Source organism: Mytilus californianus, unplaced genomic scaffold, assembly GCF_021869535.1.
Source record: "Mytilus californianus isolate M0D057914Y unplaced genomic scaffold, xbMytCali1.0.p SCAF_11, whole genome shotgun sequence".
In the NCBI taxonomy this organism is placed as follows: Eukaryota; Metazoa; Mollusca; class Bivalvia; order Mytilida; family Mytilidae; genus Mytilus; species Mytilus californianus.
In genome coordinates, this window is record NW_026262593.1 from 57,181,406 (window position 1) to 57,201,475 (window position 20,070).

Genomic DNA, 20,070 nt, shown 5'->3' on the forward strand with positions numbered 1-20,070 from the left:
TATATCAAATTATAAACAACAAGGTATAGATGCTTATGCAGTTTTTAGAAATGAATTTCCGAAATTAACAAATTGATTAATGCTAACAACAGCAATTTTTTTAAATGATATTAAAAGATATATATGATCATGATTAACTAGATATAAACTACTTTCATATATACGAAAACTTAATTAATTTCATTACGTATCTGAACACGTGGTAATAAACAAAAACAGCATGCTTACTAAAAACGAAAGTACAATCGTTGTCTCCAAACTCATATATGCATAATTTATCAAATGGAAGCTCCATTAGAATGTCGAAACTTACCACTTACAATATTTAACTAAAATTTAAGCTGTTTGCGAGAACAGTCAATAAAACGCATTAATTCATCAGGACAACTGATCAACTTGCATTAACGATTCTGTCCAACGGTTAAGGTCAATGATCATAAAGTTCTAATCCTTAGAAACGAAACCGGACAACACTGTACACTTTCCGTAATCATGTGACTATATATTTTCCAAAAATGTTTGTATTAACTATGAGTTGTAAAACTAATTAACTACTTATAAATATGAATTCACTGGATAATTACCCTGGTTATTCAGTGAATAATTCACAGGGATACTTGACCGACTGCTGTAGGTCGAGTAATTTGTCACTACAGCAAAGGAAAGTGCAAGAAAGATATATTTAGAGAGAAAAAAATATATTGTGATTGTGTTTACCTAAATGTTGGTAAATTATATTTTGTAACTTCTTAGGTTTCCGGAAGCGGTATAGATGTTCCTGTGTTTGTTTAAAAATGAACATTGGGACCGTTTGATGTATATTTGGACCATTTATAATAAAAAAAAAATGAATAATAACTTTATAATATTGTTAAACTAAAACCAAAATAAGCATATACTACGATGAAAAAAAAATTGTACGTCAAATGTGATAAGTGAAATGAGCATATGGATGTTTATTCTATCAAGGAACCGTATTGAAAAAAAACCAACACCTTGATTTCATAGTGGACTGTAATGGCCGCAATCGTATAAAGGTTCAGTTCATTATAACGATGTCATAAATCGACCAATGTTCAAACCTGACATCGAGAATAAAATCATTTTTGTGATTTTCATGAAAATTTTAATTTATGTTATCACTTGTATCAGTGTCATTCTATATGTCGATATTGCTGTATGATTATACCCGAGAACGTTCAGATGTCAACTATAATATTTCTTAAAAAATTAACACCCAAAAGATAACAAATAAAAAAAAGGAAAAGAACATATACAAGCCAAGACATAATATATATTTCATAAATCACAGAGGCTAGGTATCAATGACATAGAAAGCCAGTTTATTGAAATGTATTAACAATAAATAGTACTAGAACACACCCGCGAAATCGCGGGTATTTAGAGCTTGGTTGAAAGTATGTAAACTGTTGTAGGATGAATTTTTGTAAAAGATTTTATGTCTGGAGAATTTCTGAAAAGGTATCAAACTGAGTCATAGGCATTTGGAGACAGGACAATTATTTTAAGCCCTCTCCCTTTTTTCCAAAGTCCGTTATTTTTTTGCTCTCTATTAAATTCCATGATTTTCGCGTTTCTGTATACTATGAACATACATATAATATAAATAAAGTGTATTTGCTATTAACTATCAACTCCATCCACGGCTATCACTGCTATATTATAAAGAGAGTCTCTATATATTTTAGGATTATAATCTTAGTATACAAGCAGAATTTCGCGAAAATAATTGTCCTGTCTCCGAGTAATTATGAAAATTATGTTTAAAGAGGGTAGTAAAAGGGGGGGGGGGGTATCTGCACGGAAGAACGCGAAATAAAATTGCCATTTCACGATGAGCGATCAATTAAAAATTTCTTGCACGTTGATCTTTTTTCCGATTTCAAGAAACACGGTGAATAACGAACCTTTTTCACGATTGCACATGCAATAAAAAGTGGCAAAACACGTTGCACGAAAATAACCCTTTACCCCCTCTTTTAAATTTTAAAATCGGAAGTTTTGGGTATGACTTAAAAGTCGGTCTGATGACGGAAACAATATCCGGACGCCTTTTTCTTCGTTTTTCTCCCAAAATAACCCAAACTGAATAATCATAAGAATGGTAGACAAATGCGACTATGCATGGTACCTATAGGACACAGAGGCATGATGATTAATTTATTGAGGAAGGAAGAGAAGCGACGCACAAAATGAGGTCTTCTCGTTTAAAAGTATAGATAATTAAGATTTTGATATATGTCAGCACTCGTGTTATAGTTGTATCATGCGTCTAGATAAAACATTCGTAGACTGAAGATTGTAATGATATACGGTGAAATAATGTGCAGGTTAATGTATTTATTTTCCATATTGAATGACTCGACTTGATTTGAAAAATACACTGCACCTTGTTAATGTCTGCATTCAAATCTTTCGCGTATGGTCGACTAAAGCGGTTTACTTCATCCGAAAAAAAATGTTTTGTTTATAATTTTAGGGATTAAACATATCGAGTGATTTAACCTAAATAATTTAGTCATTTTTTTGTCCACTACAACTCTATACTGGATTTGATAAAATGCAGTGTCTGGACTAGATTCCTTGTTTTTCAATGTTTTAAAGAAGAACTGTTATGAACGGAGAGAAAAAAACTTTGCATATAGCGTCTATTGTGATAAATTTTAAACGGCTGGTATAGACGTTGGAATATTTTTGTCGAATGCTGTTTGAAAAGTAATCAACAACGTTTTAGTTGCAATACGAAATGTAATGACTATGTATCACAATGGTGATTTACCTAACAACCCGTAACGCTGCTTCGAACAAACTAGTCGACTTTCATTTCGACACGAAACATGCAAAACATTACAAATTCAGTTAATGTAATACACCGCACTTCAGCGTTATAACCAACGTCTCAATGGTTCCGCATCTTACTACTACTTAGAATAAAATGGTGAAAGATACAGATATGTTGTTTTCAAATCAATACAATCTAAGGTTATCTTTGGTTATCTTTGGTTCATTTAAAGTATTTGTTTTTCTTCTAATTTCAGATTAAACAAACTGTGTCCTTCATGACCATTTTGACAGTCATAATGGTTTGGTACAGCGTATCTTTGTATGCCCTTTTATATCCAAATTCTGAGATAAGCTGGACAGAGATCGAACACATTATGTCAAATGGTTATTGGGTGTTATTTGGAGAGTTGAACTTAGATGCTGAAACATGTAAGATTTGATTTTAGTTGAACAACTTGTCGGTAAAATTTCTCCAAAAATAGTATACGGGAAAGTCTACAAATATAAAAAAAAAAGAAGATGTGGTGTGATTACCAAGGAGACAACTCTTCACAAGAGACCACATCACTGAATTACAGGCTCCTGACTTGGGACAGGTAAGTACATACAGATGTGGTATGATGGACAATAAGACAACTCTCCACAAGAGACCAAATAACACAGAAATTAACAGCTATAGGTCACCGTACGGCCTTAAACATGTTAGCGGGATCCCAACCCTCCCCATTACCTGGGACAGTGGTATAACAGTACAACATATTATCGAACTATGAAAATCAGTTGATAAAGGCTTAACTTATCAGATGGATATAAATAGAAATACATCTAACAAAAACACAGAGTGGACGTGGCCAGATAATTATAATCCATTAAGACCTACATCTTGGAAGATGCACATTCCATTATTATTTCCGATTCAAGTGCATGTTTTTGCTCAATATGTCACAACATTTTCTTTGATTGTTTCGAATACGTTAACATTGATAGTAGCATTAAAAAAACAAATAATGTGGTGGTAATATGATTCAATCAAACAATGTACTTAATAACCGTCAAATAAGTGTGAGTACAATCCAATGGTTTTGCGGTCTTAAATCTTAAAATACCAAAAATACTCGTTGTTTTATCGGTTGCATTATCTTCCCGTTTGAGACATTTTGACTGTGAGTGGATTTGCAAGACAATTGACAGATTAGAACTTCAGTAAACAGTTGCCAATTTTTTTTACGAAAAATTGTTCCCATGCACTTAGGGACGACATCAAAAGATCAATGTAGTAAACAAAAATTTCAAATAGTTACGGGGTGGAGGTAAAAATTGCTGCAAGTTTTGTTTATCCGACATCGATTTTTGGATTGAAAAATATGGACTTAAGTTAAGGAATTTTAAACCAAATGAAAGCCATCAAATCGTACTGGAAAGCAAGTTTTTGGCTAAAAGTAATTGGGCGAAATTAATCATAGTATCTACGTCGTTCAAACGCTTCATCGATCCTGAATTTCAAATGATATGAAACCCATATACAGATCAACAGAGATTGTTTTGGTCCACACGGCATGGTGGCATTCTAAAACAAACTATTAAACTTTCTTTGAATTGTGTTATTTTTTTAATTTTTAAAATGCCAACTTTAATATAAATTAAAATACAAATTTGAATATTATAGAATTTTTTGAGATAGTAGAAAAATGTGACAGTGGTCAACACTAGACAACAGACATTGAATAGAAATTACATATATCTTATCACATTCACTACATTCATTTAGGATTATGCTTGTCCCTCTCCCCACAATTGGCACAAATGCACCGCCCTGTCATCACCATACATTTCAATGGACCACTATTTAATTGAATAAAGCTATTTTTATATGAAACAATGAACTGTTGTATATTCATTTGAGAAAAGAAACAAAAACAATATAAACCATAAACCCACTATATGTCCATGCCAATAGTGGGCGGATGTAAAATGCAGAATCCATGCTGAATGTAGTGGTTATATAATTATAATTTAACAGTGCTTTTTTTGATGCATACTCAAAATACACATCACTTTTTGTCAGTATTTTCTAAAAGTGATGTCCAAGTCAATGTACAGAACAAACATACGTTGTTGAGTAAACAAATATGTGGATTAAGTTTTTTTTATCCTACATTGAACTTATGATGTCGTCCCTTAAGCTAAAAAAACAGAAATTACCTATGAAATTACACAGAGACAATGGAAAATAATCGACAGAGTATAAAAATCGAAGACGTCTGACTTCAAACAAGAATCCTTGACACACGTGATGATTGAAAATTTCGACTTGTCAACCTCCCATTTCTCAACAGTAACATACCCTCTGCTCCATCGTATGGTGCTTACATATTTCACTAATTCGTTACGCTCGTGTAAATTCACACTATTCGAACCTCTTTAACTGGGGTGTGCTTCATACACTAAAACTGTTCCGACAGAGTTATGAGGAAGAACGACTGAAATCAATACACCGTACGTTTTACGGTTACCAGGACGAAATGGTTGACCGATACGATGTGTCGGTGTTTCAGCTGACAATTAACATTTGTTGCAGTCTTATGAATTTAAATACCAGTTAAGTCATCTGGTCTGTATTTTAACAGATATCGTCCTTTTCCCGATTCAATATTTTGACTGAGTATGAATCAGCATATGACCGGTATATACACAATATAAAACGCTAACACTATCGACATATCCGGTCTCTTTTTTTTTCTTTTTTTTTTTATAGTGCATGCGATTCTCTCAGTTTTTGTTTTCTATCAATATTTGCCTATGCTTAATCGATTTACGAGATTTGAACAATGTTAAATAACTATCGCTTTAATCTACATTAATTTTGTGAAAGTTTTATTCATTTGTTAGAACTAGTTTTTATTTTCCTCATTTATATTTGCTGTTATTGCCATTGTATTTCGATGATCCAAATTGGGACACTGTTCATCATTTTAAATTCATTTCGATCATTCGAACCATGTTTTTTATAATTTCGAAGGCAAGATTCCTCGTGTTAGACAGTCAGCTATGTAGGTGTCGGTTACACAAGACTTTTATTTACTTCTTGTTGTCAGATTTCGGTGATTCTATTTGGAATAAGAGGTTTATGGGTATTTTATAAAACAGACAATGTGATTCTTCTGATTTCTCATAATTGGACATATGTTTGCATAGTCTCGCTCATGATAAGGCGCCAATCATTTCCAACCTCGACAGAGAATGAGCTTTCAGTGATCATATAGTACTGTCATTATCTAAAAATGAATTCAAATTGCAAAAGTGTTTTTTTATTTAATATATGTTTTCTCTGGGTACAAATTTCGATATTAATATATTAATTTGGGCTTAGAAATTGTTGGATAAGAATGCAAACATTCATTCAAATTCGATCATATCGCGCTCTCTTTACAACTACAATAATAAACAGTTCGAATCGGGGTAGTTGTCAAATCTTTATTGGCGGGTGATGCAGCATACAATGAATACGCTGTGTCTCGGTTTCATTTGTTGTGGTATCTGCCTCTTCATAGTAACAACGTGAAGTGAGACAGCTGACAAAATTACTATCTGTCGGCTTTCAAAAATTTTCGATTTTGCATTGATGTTATTCGCGGCTTTTACGGCGTCGCCAATAGAAATAACGCTTGCAAATAACATGATCAATTTACCATGTCCTTGTTTAGAAAAGCAAATATGGCATATCATTATCATATGACGTATTTTTAAATAGTTCATTGAAATAAAAAAAAAATAATCACCACGTCTCACTGCTGCAGTATTTATCAGACTTTTTTTTATAGATTCTGTTGCTATTATCAAAATTTTAGATAAAACACAATGCAGGTAATGTATTTGTCCAACTCCAACTCCAGAGCACCTAGTCTATGCAGCGGACTGACCCAGTTTTAACGAACTTGTTTAATTGTACTTTTACCTGAATATCCAACAGATCGAACACACATGAAAACCAAACGCACCCTACAACGATTGTCACTTTCACGGTTAAATTCAACAAACACGACTAATCAAAAATACCTTACAACATAAATAAATCGAGAGGCATCAGAAATCTAACGTTAACAAGAAATACGCGTGATAATAATTTCAAATGACCATCGCAAAATTGACGAATGTGGGAATATAATTAGAAATATGAACAGTGTCGGTTCATGTTAGACAAATATCCGAAATTGAAATTCTGAAAAATGCAGATGTTTACCCATGGGCCAATTATATTGCCTCTTTCTAATTTTCTTAAAAAAGTAAATCGGATATATTGAAGTATCGTACGATTGCGTTACGGTTGTGCTTTTAAAATTCGCACGTGCTTTAAATGCTGGGTAAAAAAACAGTAATGTTTTTTTCTTTTGGTTTTATTTTTCCACAATGTTCAGATGCTCCGTGATTCAAATAAAGCACTTATTAAAGATGCCCTTATAATTTATGAAGTTCTAAAATAAACATATTAACCTAGTTGGTAAACAATTAAAGGTTAAGAAAAGGGTTAATTATGAGATTAGTCTATCGAAATAGCAATGGGTTCTTCGATGACATTTGGGTAACATCAGTTAAAGTCGTGTTTAACGTCATTAGTACCACAGTTGACATTTACGACATATTTTGTTTGAATTTGAAAAATTGATAGACACTTTAAGACATTAATATGTCATGGGGTATTTAGACACTTAAACTCGTTAACTAAGCGTCTTTTTCAACATGTGCCGCTACACTAAGAGATAAAACAATAGATATACAATGTAATAAGAATATTAATTAACTTTGTGAAAACTGTTTTTGTCGATGTGTCTATTTTCTGATTAGTTCTTTTTTATTCTAGTAACTGAACCGGATTGCACATTTAACAGAACAATATATGAAAGAGGTGTTTTACAGCGATGTCCTACAACACTTGGTTTACATCTTGCACCTTATCTAAAAGCATTCTACGGATTAATAACAGTAATAATACTGATGAATCTACTGATAGCTTTGTATAGGTAAACTATGCTTTATAAACACCACAATGTATGGGAAACCAACACTGTCATGACTGTTCATTACTCGATGTGTATTTAAGATATACAAATTGGCCTAACAATATTTTCTTATACTATACCTTAAAATAAGTCTCATTTTTAACGATAGTCAGGGAAAGGCGGTAGCTACCTTTTTATACAAATTTTGTATATGTTTTCTTAAAAACAAAACAATAATTGAGAACAAAACAAAATACAATTATTACAAAGGGATAGGCGAAAGATACCAAATGGGCTTCATCTATTCAGTTGAAAATAAACAGGCAACGCCATGGCTAAAATGAAAAAGACAAACTGACAAACAACAGTACACAAAACGCAACATAGAAAACTAAAGATTGAGCATCACGAACCCCTCAAAAAACTAGGGTTGATATCAGGTGCTCCGGTAGGGTAAGCAGTTCATCCTCTACATATGGCCCCGTCCTGTTGTTCATGTTATTACAACTATTATTCATTCCATGATTACAACTATTGTTATATCTTCAAAACTATTTATTTCAAGTTTACAGTTTTATTAACGAGCTGTTTTATAAAACCAAAACTCTTTCATATCAACCCATAACGAGATAGTGGCAACCTATGTTTTTTGTTTAAGGCGAAAATATATCAGGACATTTCAATCAGCAAATAGAAAATGTATATCAACCTATAAAAATCTAACTTCCATACCTTCATGTTTGTCTGTCAGATATCGGTATCTTATTTTCTAACGTGTCATATGGGCTTCATGTATTCAAATCTGTTCCATTTATTGACTAACTACAAAACAACTACCACAATATCGTCATTTTGAGATTTGTTAACATGAAAATATGAACAACATATTTACACATCGACGTATTTGTTGCAAAATGCTTCATATAAAGATAAAGATAAGAATAGCAATGAAATATAATTCTGGTTAAGGCCGTTCATAATATTTGATGTTACAAGATCTAAGTGTCAAATTACTTCGTTGGTCTAAAATGACAGTTTTACTGGATTTTTAGCACGTTGGTATGATATTTGCAATGCTGCAATACATTGAATATTTATATCAGCATATGTTTTTATTGATAACAGAATTTGAAAGGGTTGATGAGTCAAAATATGTTTACTCATTTCACGTGCCAAATAATTACTCGTATGATACCTCTTCCAAAAGAAATTACCTTCGGTTTTTGACCAGCTTCGCGTCGCTCAGCTTTCAGTTGTCTCTGCAGCATTTTGTAGACAGTTGGTTGATATCTTGCTGTTTACTTTTTGGCAATAATATTATATATTATAACTTAGGATAGTCCGTTTTTATAGTTTTTGTTTTTAGTTTTTGAATTTTATAGTTTTAACATAGATTTCATCATACTCTTTCCGCAACCTATGAATAAAAATCGTGCATTTTCCCTAACATAATTGTAGCCATTGATGGGAATGTTCAGAGTTAATATAATTACAGCTTTGGCTCATAACATGTATTGCACATGTTGCATACACGAATATGCAAAAAGAGTCTTGGAGTAACTTAAAGAAGTTGTAAATGAACTGGTATTTTTCAAACTTTTGAATATTTCCGTGCTTGTTGTTTTCTGGAAACGAGATATTATGAGCTATGGCGAATTCCAAACAGATGACTCTTTGACTTTCATAAACTACTATCTAAAGATAACTTAGTAGCAGTATATCAAAGTGAAATGTACAATCAATATGATTTGACCTTTTTTCTTCGACATCAGGAAATATTCTTACCAAACCATCGTCAACAAAACTTTGGTGAACAATATTTCCTCTTTTTCAATGTAATGGCACCTATAAATTCACATACGTGTGAATATCATATACGGCGATTTTTGTATGAACAATTGAGCATTTGATACTATGTAAGATGTTTTATTAAAAAAAATCAAAATGAGTTCGAAAGCATGACTTTACTGCAAATCTCTTTTGACAGTGATGCATTTAATGTAGTACAGCAAGAATCGGAAGCATATTGGAGGAAGATACAGCTTAATTTTCTTGAGGAATACTGCATCAAAACTGCATTCCCAATACATTTACAGCTACTAGCATTACCTGGAACAATAATTTCCTTTCTTTGTATTAAAAAGCACGGACCATGTGGACGGGGACGAGCTGATTCATGTGAGACTAAAAGTCTTGAGAGTCAGCCAAAGGTTGTTACAGGTAAAAAGTAAAGTTGTTTGAAAAACCTTATACTCAAAATTTGTTTATATCTTTTTCAATTCAACATATTCGCAACAAGTTATACATTGTTCTAGTTACGTCTTTTTGTATCATCATGATTTGAAAATTTCACATCATAGAAAAGATTCACATTGACAGTTGCAACCTAATACATGTAAGAAGGTATTATGTGCACTAGGTGAGAGTATCTTATGTATAGGAGTGATACAGATGGTTTTGTCTTGCTTCAACATTTTTTAATAAATCAATTCTTTTTTTTTCAGTTTTTTTTTTATTTGTATTAATACATTTTTGGAGTTTTGTTTATCAGTGTTTACTCTTTAAATACTTCATTTAGCATAGTATCAGTTACATGATATGTACACCAATTCGTCAAGTTTCCCTTTTAAATTAATAGAAAGTGTCCATACACATTTACAAACAATGTATTTTAAAATTTCAGGTTTCCTCTATAATGCGACTTATGATATTAAGCTTGAACAGACATATGCTGCAGAAAAAAAGAGCGTAGAATCAGCCAAGGGGTACATTAAACTTTCAATGCATTTTTATTAATTATGTGTTCTCATATCTGTTTAGATATCACCCACTTCAGATGATTACTTGAAATGTAAATAATGCTTTAGAATGCATCCACATTCTTTATTTAGGTTTAACTTCTTTGGTAATACGATCCTTTGACTACGTTTGAAGAAAAGGTTATAATACTATTAAGAGTATTTGATGGCACATTTAACACGAAAAGTCCAATTGTATTACCCCTTGTATTTGTATTTTACATACACGCATAATTGAACTTAATTCAAGAAAGTATATGATATAGCAATTTCAATGATGAAAGCTGTCCTACATATTAGCTGGTTCAAAATATCCAGTCTAGACCTTACTAATACATTACGCACTTACAAGCCGACATAATGTTTTATCATCTTGTCAAATATATGCTTTTGAAAAATATGACATCATATATGTATTTGGTAAAACAGACGTGTCAAAAAATGTTATTCATTTTCTATATTTTATTGATGTGAAATGGTTAATTGTTTTTTGTTTTTTGTTTTTTTTGTTTATTTGTTTTTTGTTTTTTTTAATTTTTACATTTGCCAGGTGTTTTTTCTTGATGCCTAACACTATTGCAATGCCATTTAAAAAATTATTATTTAATGAGAGTTGCTTTCAAGTAAACCGGTGGTTTACCAATAGTTTATTCAAAACAGAGAGTATGGACCATTTTGATTTTCTGTTGAATAACATGCCTTCTTTGTATAATGTTTCGCGATTAATGTTTTTTTTTTCTATTTCAGGAAAATAAATCTCTCCGCTATTGACGCAATTACGGTAAAAATTCATATTTTCTATAACAGTGAATCGTCGTACATGTGTCATTGTTCCGGGTATTGTTGTCTGTATATATATATATTTCATGGAACATATTGGTAACATTGATATACATAAAACCGTATTAGCGAGATATTTCATCAACCTTGGAAGAAGTAATAACGGGTTTTAATATGTTTTAATAAAGGGTATAAATGCATGTCCATTCTGTAAGATTCACATCTTATAATTTAGCTTACACATACTGTTATGATCTTTAAGGTTTTCTTAACTTTGCGTAGAACATAACTTTCAATAACAACAGTATTTTGATATTGAATTCTTATATGTTTGTTTAACTTTCATTAGCAGGACGTGCGTTTAGATAGTCCTACATTTAGTGAAAAAAAGAGAACACGTAGAATTTCATCAAATCTGGTTTATCTTCAAAGATTGTAATGAAATTACCTCAAATATTAAAGTTTCATAAATATTTCTTCAAGATTTAGAAAATCCTTGGCCTTTAATATGATGATTCAGCATAAATTCACAGTTTATAGTAAACAAGTGTTACCCTGGGCCCTGTATGCAAAGAAAATTCATAAAATATGCATAGATGTAATTTGTATTGCTGGGAGGTGCTTATATTTACTCTTCGCAGTCATTGAAACTAATATATCCTTTATGAACATTGTTGGTAGAGTGTTTTATTTGCCCTGTTGAAAACCCATATGTAAGCTGGACCACCTGACTGTTCTCTCTTGTGACCACCGCTTTAAATACAATCTAGAGATATAAAACTACCTTTATAAAATAACAATAGTGTGTCCTATCCTAAAATAAATTAAATATTCCATATTCACACAAAGAGCAATATTTTTTGTAAATTTCAGGCCCCAGAGGCACAAAACTGAGAATTTCTGGGTCATAAAACAGATAATTTAACCTGTTAAGCCTACGATTTTATCGGAAGTTATAAAAAAAAACAGATTTTCTGAAGTCATTTCTACAAAACTGTTGATGAATCTATATATCAAACTGGTTACTTCATATATATATTTTTTGCAAATATGGCTTCGTTTTAACACTGCAGCAAAATTATGTTATATATATGGTAAGAGATGTAATTATTGTGAAAATATTTCTGAACTGCCCATTTGAGACATAAATTGTTAACTTTTATGAATAAATGGGCATAAATTTAGATGTGAACTGTAGATAGAGGCAGGATAAAATACATGATTAACTATTAAATATACTATTATTCATAGTATTCTGAAATGTTTTCAATTTTTTATCAGAGTAGTTTCATACAAGTTCTATGCATTTCATATCAGAAAACCTGCACATATGGCGAGCAATAATTAACTATTGTTTTCAAATTATTTACATTTGAAACAGGGGTTCGGATATTTAATGTACAGTATAAGAAAGAAAACTTGGAGTACATGCAGTGCTTTCTTTTGGGCTATGATTCTGATATTGTTGTGAGAAATAGAGTTTTCAAGATTTTTCTTTTTAAATAAAAGTCAGTATAATAACGTAACTCATTTGTTCTGTGTGAATTTCCCTTTGTGAGGTTAATTATTAAAAATGTTTTAATGTATTTGTCTCTTTGCACTTCTGTTACAGTATCATTGAATTGGATTAGTAGATATTTAAAGTATATTTAAATAAATTATATGTTATTCAGGTCTCAGACATTGTACATAATGTGACATTCCCGGCTTAGAATTAAATATTCCCTGAGCCGTAAGCGAAGGAGATATAAACCCTAAGCCAGGAATGTCACATTATATACCCTGTCTGAGACCTGACTTACACATATATAACGGATTACCCCTGCCTCGATGTTTGATTTTGCTAAACATTCACAATGCAGTAAATATATTCATTACATGCGTTTTGTTTCTTATTGTTTTGAGGAATTCATATTAATGCACTTTTTTTCATCTTTACACACATTGTGTTCGTTAGGTATATTTTTCAACAAAGTTTTAAGATTTCTTGATTACTGTTTGTTTGTTTATATGACTATTTTTTAAAACAAATATAGTGAAAAACCCAACCTGATATTTTCTGCATACGTGTAAATTTTTGTAATTAACGATGAAAATAATTTTACCGTGTATGTAAAAATTTATATTAACACTTTAAAACATTAATTTTAACTATTTGAAGTGTAAATTGTGTGATTAAAAAATAAAAACGTATGATTATGCCCAACTTAGGGGCATTATGTTTTTTCGGTCTGTGCGTCCGTTCGTTCGTCCGTTCGTCCATTCGTCCGTTCGTCCGTCCGTCTGTCCCGCTTCAGATTAAAGTTTTTAGTCAAGGTAGTGTTTGATGAAGTTGAAGTCCAATCAACATGAAACTTAGTACACATGTTTCCTATGATATAATCTTTCTAATTTTAATGCCAAATTAGAGTGTTTACTTCAAATTCCCGGTCCACTGAACATAAAAAATGATAATGCGAGTGAGGTATCCGTGTACTATGAACACATTCTTGTTGACGGAGCCACGTCATTATTTTTCCTCTGTGAGCCTCTTACATTCTATAAGTGTCCTGTTAAGCTTTAGATATTCACATAGAAACAGGTTTTATTGCGAAGTTGTTGAGGTTTCAATTGGGATAAAAACGTCCTATATACCCGGCAGTTTACTAACTATATACTGACATCTCTGTGTTTGTTCCAATCACAAAACTCGACAAATTTGTAATCTGTCATATATATTTCCAAGAAAAATCTCCTGCTCTGCATATAATTTGATTTAAAAATCATTCAATACAAAAAAAAATATTAAACGAGGACGTCGAACATCTCAGTGTATTGTATACCTTTTCAGACAAAAATCCAGCTAGATAAGATAGAAGAAAGGATAGAAGATACTACAGAAACGGTATGTTACTCAATTGTACACAATTCATAGCGTAGCCATTTGAATAATATGAAAAGTATCATCACTATTTCTATCTGACCTTGTCAGTCTTGTGTGTGTGTGTGTGTGTGTGTGTGTGTGTGTGTGTGTGTGTGTGTGTTTTTTTATTTGATTCAATTGTATGCATTGTGGTAAGTGTGGCATCCATTTCGATGAACTAGTTTACATCATTGTTTAGGGGCCAGCTGAAGCCCGTCTTCGAGTGCAGAATTTGCTCGCTGCGTTTACCAACCATATTGAAGAAAATTCAGAAAAGCGCTTCGGATGCATGACATTTATAACGTGTTGTTTTCATTTTTTCTGCTTTTTTGTCGAGTTTAATCCTCTTTGACACATTCCCCGTTTCCATTCTTTATTCTATATCAACAAACTTGAGAAGTCATCAAAACGACTACAGTTCTGGTCTGTCGTAGATTAAGTTAAAATGCTCGTCTGCTCTAAACAAATTCAATGGACTTTAAAAAATAGTCGAAATGCCTGTTCAACATAAGCTTTTGTACAGTTTTTAACCGCATCCATCTGTCCGTACGTGAGTTAAAAAATCTACAGGTGTAGATCACAAAGACAAGTTATTATTGATTTTTTTTCTTGAAATTTGACAAATTTAATCATATTCAATAAAAGGTGATAATCAATTACAATATTCGTGCAATTTTCTGTGTTTTAAAGTTTTGAATAAATAACTGTAGGAGAACGTCATCACATTAAAAAGATACAGCCTTTTGTAAATGTTCCTGAAAAAAACAAGCCTTAAAAAGTGAAATAATCCTAAAAAAAAATACCATTATCATCGTAATAACAGGTGTATAATTTCAATTTGTATGCAATCTTGCTGGGAAGTTCAAAACTTAAGGGTTGAACACATTGGGATGAGTTGTTTAGTAAAATAGGGAATTATTTTCTCCGCCTACATGACCTCATCAGACATAAAAAGGCTTTGTGCTGAGAATAACACAGCAACAAGGATAGATTTTTTAGAAATATGATTTTATGTGCTGATTGTAACTTTTATTTACCTACATATAAAATTTCTGAAATTTATAATTGTCCATATTGGGTGTGTTTAAGGTACATGTATATGCAATGAGAGTTGTAGTTTTTATTTTTTGTTAATCGGATATTATTTTCTGTATATATATATTTGATGGAACATATTGCTAATACTGATGTTACTAAAACCTTATTAGCGAGATGTTTCTTCATCTTTGGTAGAAGTTATCTCGGGTTCAAACAGATTTTAATAAAAGGGTAAAAATGCATGTCCATTTTGTTCGAATAACATATTATAGTTGTGATTACTTCTACTGTTTTTAACTTTAAGGTTTCCTTGACTGTGTGTAGAACCTTACTTTTAATCGCATCACTATTTGAATATTGATTTCCTATAAGTTTGTTTAACTTTTATTAGATAGTTTAGATAGTTTTTCAATAACATAACTCATTTGTTCTGTGTGGATTTCTCGTTTATATGTATATTATTTTAAATGTGTTGATGTATTTGTTTCTTTGCACTTCTGTTAATGTATCATCGAATCGAATTAGTAGATATATAATGTATGATTAAATATATATATATCTCTATATACCTATGACAGTTTGTTTATCCAAGAACAATCTTTTGATTTGCATATGCTTTAATTTTAAACTAATTCAATACAAATAATATTAATATCTCTCTTTATTGTATACCTTAGACAAAAATCAAACTAGAACAGATGGAAAAAACGATCGGAGATATGACAAAAACGGTATGTAACCCAATTGTACAAAATTAATAGCGTATCAATTTGAATAGATGAAAATGTCATCATTGTTTCTATTTGACCTTGTTAGTCTTGTGTGTGTGTGTGTTTTGTATTGTTTTTTTTAAATTGATTCATTTGTATTTTCTCGCTGAACTAGTATATATTATTGGTGAAGGGCAACTGAAGCCCGCCTCCGAGTGCGGGATTTTCTCGCCGATCTAACGACCCACTGGTGGAATTCCATAAAAGGTGGCAAGCAATATCCGTACAATTTTCTTAGTTTTAATTTTTGAATTGAAAACTGTAGGAAGACCTCATAACAGGAAAAGGTACAGCCTTTTGCAAATGTTCCTGCAAAAATTACAAGGCTAGGAAAAGGAAATGATCCACAAAAAATAACATTTTCATAGTGATAGCGGGTGTACAATTTCAATTCATCTACAATCTCGCTGTAAAGTAAAAGGTTTTAGGTTAAACACAGTAGAAGGAGTTGATTACTAAAATAGGAAACTATTTTACCCGCTTACACGACATCACCATACTAAAAAACCGACTTTGTAATGAGAGTAACCCAGCTACAATGATAAGTTTTGTGTCACTATTTTTACTTTTAATTAAATTTTATAAAGAAGAAATGACTGCAATTATTTTTGTCCACACTGGGTGTGTTTAATGTACATGTATATGCAATGACTGTTGTACGTTTATCTTTAATGTAATCAGGTATTGTTTTCTGTATATATATGTTTGGTTGAACATATTGCTAAATTTTATGAATAAAACTTACTATTACCATTATGATTTTTCATCATCTTTGGAAGAAGTTGTCAGGGCTTTTAATAGGCTTGAAATATAAGGGTCAAAATGCCTGTTCATTAAGTCAGAATCACATATTAAAGTTGGGCTTATTCCTAATGTTTTCTTAACTGCGCGAAGACCATAACTCTCAATCGCATCACTATTAAATTTCGTTTTGTTATATGTTTGTTCAACATTTCATTATCAGGACGTGCTTTCGGATAATCCTACCATAACGTAACTCGTTAGTTCTGAGTGAATTTCCCTTTTTTATGTATATTATTTTTAATATTTTAATGTATTTGCTTCTTTGTAATTCTGTTACATGGTTACCGTATCATTGTATTGAACTAGATGATATATAAAGTATATTTTAATAAGTATATAGGCTCTACATCTTACATTAATTTGTAGGATCCTTTACAATAGATAATTCAGCCGATCTGTAACAATTCCATCTTCATGACTTGTATATCATGTACTGTGTTACGACGCTAGATAAAAACTGACGAGGAAAGGTAACACCCGGCCACCGAAAGCTTTATTAAAGTAGAGCCTATGTGGTCGAATGATCTAGCGCGTCAGGCATAGTGCAAGGCGATTTGGTGCAACGATATCTCAGTAGCATGAGTTTGAATCCCGGCCATGGAAGAACAAAGAATTTGCTTCCGCAAATTTACAGATCTAACATTGTTGGGCTGTTGTTTAGACGAATTATACATACAGAATGTAATTTCAGCATTGTATCACCATCACTGCTGGTGATCCGATAGATAAAATTTGTTGTAGAGTCGTCACTGGTTCAGGCGTACTTATAATATAACTATTTCTGTGCCTGCATCTTACATTAATGTGTAGGATCCTTTACAATAGATAATTCAGCTGATCTGTAACAATCCCATCTTCATGCCTTATATATCATGTACTGTGTTACGACGCTGGATAACAACTGACGAGGAAAGGTAACACCCGGCCACCGCAAGCATTATTAAAGTAGAGCCTATGTGGTCGAGTGGTCTAGCGCGTCGGGCATAGTGCAAGGCGCTTTGGTGCCACGGTATCTCAGTAGCATGAGTTTGAATCCCGGCCAGGGAAGAACAAAAAATTTGCTTCCGCAAATTTACAGATCTAACATTGTTTGGCTGTTGTTCAGACGAATTACATATACAGAATGTATTTTCAGCCTTGTATCACCATCACTACTGATGATTTGATGGATACAATTTGTTGTAGAGTCGTCACTGGTTTAGACGTACTTATATATATATAGATAGATAGATATAATTCGTCTAAATAACAGCCCAACAAAGTAAGATCTGTAAATTTGCTGAAGCAATTTTTTATTCTTCCCTGGCCGGGATTCGAGCTCATGCTACTGAGATATCGTGGCAACAAATCGCCTTGCACTATGCCCGGCGCGCTAGACAACTCGAACACCTAGGCTCGATCAGAATCAAGCTTTGGATGGCCGGGTGTTACCTTTCCTCGTCAGTTTTAATCTAGCGTCGTAACACAGTACATGATATATAAGACATGAAGATGGAATATTACAGATCAGCTGAACTATCTATCATAGAGGATCTTACAAATTAATATAGAAAACAATCACAGAAATCATTATATTATAATAAAATTGAGAATGAAAATGGGGAATGTGTCAAAGAGACAACAACCCAACCATAGAGCAGACAAGTACGTCTGAACGAGTGACAACTCTACGACAGATTTTATCAATCGGATCACCAGGATATAAATATGTATTTATATACATACCTATACGAGTTCGTTTATCCAAGAACAGTCTTTTGCTCTGCATATACTTTGATTTAAAACTGATTCAATGCAACAAATACTTTACAGTTTATTATATACCTTTTTTAGACAAAAGACCAAACGGAAAAGATAATGAAAGACATGGCACAAACGGTATGTAACTCAGTTGTACGGAATAAATTGCGTTGCCATTTGAATAAGATGAAAAGTGTCTTCACTGTTTCAAGTTGACCTTATTAGTCTTGTGTGGTTTGTTTTATTTTAGTTCAATGATATGTCTAGAGTTTAGTGTGGCTTCCATTTCATTGAACTATTATACATTATTGTTTAGGGGCCAGTTGAAGTCCTCCTCTGAGTACAGGATTTTCTCGCTACGTTGATGACCCATTTGTGGCCTTGGATACTTTCTGCTCTTTTGTTGGGTTGTTATTTCTTTGACACCTTCCCCGTTTCGATTCTCTATTCTATATAAGCTGACTTGGGTGACACTAAACAAAATACCATACGTCAAGTCTGTCGTGGATAAAGTTAACTTGCTTGTCTACTCAAAACATATCAAACGAACTTTGAAAACTGTCGAAATGTCTACTCAACGTAAGCTTTTGTTCAGGCTATGAACGCATCTATCTGTCCGCTATCATGTCTGTGTAGAAAACTAGTCAGAAATTATAACACAGAAAAGTTGTCCTGGAAATTTTGCTAAAGTATGACTTTTTTTTCATGTTTGGAATTCAATGAAAAGTGATAAACAATTGCAATATGCGTGCAATTTTCTGTGATTAAAAATATTAAAAGAATTGAAAACTGTAGGGCGTCATAACATGAAAAGGTACAGCATTTTGCAAAAGTTCCCGCAAAAAAAGCAAGGCTAGGAGACGGGAATAATCTTCAAAAAATAACATTATCATGGTAATAGCAGGTGTACAATTTCAACCCGTCTGCAATCTTGTTGTGTAGTGCAAAGGTAGTGGGTTGAACATGGTGGCAGGAGTTTTTCTTAACTGTGTGCAGAACATAACTTTTAATCACATCACTATCTAAATATTGATTTCTATATGTTTGTTGAACGTTTCACTATCAGGATGTGCGTTTGGATAATCCTACAATAACGTAACTCATTTCTTCTGTGTGGATTTCCCTTTTTTATGTATACTATTTCTAATGTTTTAATGTATTTGTTTCTTTGCACTTCTGTTACCGTATCATTGTATTGAACTAGTGGATATAAGTATCATTATATATATATACAATAAATATATATAAAACGTCTAGATATTAGTCAACGATCTTTCTTACGAGGGCGCTGGATCGTTACGCGTAACGATACCTGTACACAATGAATAAATTATGTAAACGCCTAAAAAGTGTACACAAAACCACCAATATTAAAGAAAAGGAGTATCTAAAAATATTTCGGATAACAGATATCGTTCATCCGTACAATTCAAAAA

The 20,070-nt window shown here is 32.3% G+C and overlaps 1 long non-coding RNA gene across 1 annotated transcript; it reads left to right on the forward strand.

The window, feature by feature from the left end:
- Positions 1–3,068: 3,068 nt before the first annotated feature.
- On the forward strand, positions 3,069–9,906 carry LOC127720396 (uncharacterized). Its single transcript, XR_007990715.1, has 3 exons — positions 3,069–3,234; positions 7,664–7,823; positions 9,790–9,906. It is a non-coding gene; the product is annotated as an uncharacterized LOC127720396 (long non-coding RNA).
- Positions 9,907–20,070: the final 10,164 nt, after the last annotated feature.